The following is a 1,113-nucleotide window of genomic DNA, read 5'->3' as shown; positions in this document are numbered from 1 at the left end:
ACTGGCTTCCCTGAGAACTGCCCTGGAGCCTGCCTCCTCGGGCACCGGGGCTGCCTGAAAGATCAGCCCAAGTGACCGGGCCCTGCCAGTGAAGGTGGGCACACTTGGGGGCCAGGGTCTACATTTGAGAAACCCAGACGCCCCACCCTCCCGTCGCTGTCTCTCAGGCCAAAGGCTCAGCAGAGCAGCTCCTTCGTTCCCTAAAAGTCCGACATCTCTGGCCACCCCAGCACAATCCGTCACCCTGAGCCCCAGCTGGGCCCACGGCGCTCAGGAGCCAGAGCCGGAGGACACCGTGCCGGGCTCCGGGCAGTCTGACCGCCCGGCCGGGCGGGCCTTTCATGGTTGGCTGCTTTTGAAGAGTTTTCCCCTTGACACCTCCTGGACCCCATGATACTCCACATGTGAACGCAGGAACACCCTGGGCCTCCCTGGCCCGGTGGGAAGGTGTCCAGCGCTCCTGAAGATGAGTGGGATCTGACCCCACCCTGTCCCCACGCCCCCACAGGGCCCAGCAGCCTTCCTCCTTTGGCCCTCACAGCCCTGGCACCCCTCTCGCCCGGGAAGCAGAAGTTGCCTGTTTGCTCCTGGCACCCAACTGCAGCCCCAAATGGAGCCCAGCACGCCCTCCTCCTCCGGGGCCGAGCGGGCGGGATCTGACTGGGCCCTTGTTCTGTCCACACTGACCTCACCCGCTGTGCCCGGCCCGGCCCGGCCAGCTGCCCAGAGCCTTACCAGCGCATCGATCCCGGAGAAGGTGTGGTTGGCGTTGTCCAAGGAGTAGATCAGCTGGTACACCCCATCGTTGGTCTCGCTGTTTCCATAGAAACCAACGCCCACCGCAGCACTAAGGGCAAGAACCCAAATGAAGTTAGAGGTGGCACCAGAGAACTTTTTTAATGTACTGTTTTAGAGTAGTTTAGGTTCATAGCAAAACTGAATGGAAAGTTCAGTGATTACACATATACCTCCTGCCTCCCCCCAACCCCCACCCACCCCACCAAGATTCCCCTACTGTCAACAGTTAACAGCCCCCACCAGAGCGGGACATTGGTTATAACTGCTGATCCTACATGGACACATCGTATCACCCAAAGTCTGTATACATTAGGT

The 1,113-nt window shown here is 60.3% G+C and overlaps 1 protein-coding gene across 1 annotated transcript in view; it reads right to left on the bottom strand.

Annotated features, from left to right (window-relative positions):
• TTYH2 (tweety family member 2) overlaps nt 1-1,113 on the bottom strand; it is a 42,862-nt gene that overhangs the window by 33,541 nt on the left and 8,208 nt on the right. The window contains exon 3 of the mRNA XM_015570706.1: nt 736-847. The gene's annotated coding sequence lies outside the window, so the exon portion shown is untranslated. The remainder of the gene's footprint in view (nt 1-735; nt 848-1,113) is intronic.

The sequence above is a fragment of the Myotis davidii genome, unplaced genomic scaffold (assembly GCF_000327345.1).
Source record: "Myotis davidii unplaced genomic scaffold, ASM32734v1 scaffold172, whole genome shotgun sequence".
In the NCBI taxonomy this organism is placed as follows: Eukaryota; Metazoa; Chordata; class Mammalia; order Chiroptera; family Vespertilionidae; genus Myotis; species Myotis davidii.
This window is presented reverse-complemented; position numbering and strand designations above follow the sequence as displayed.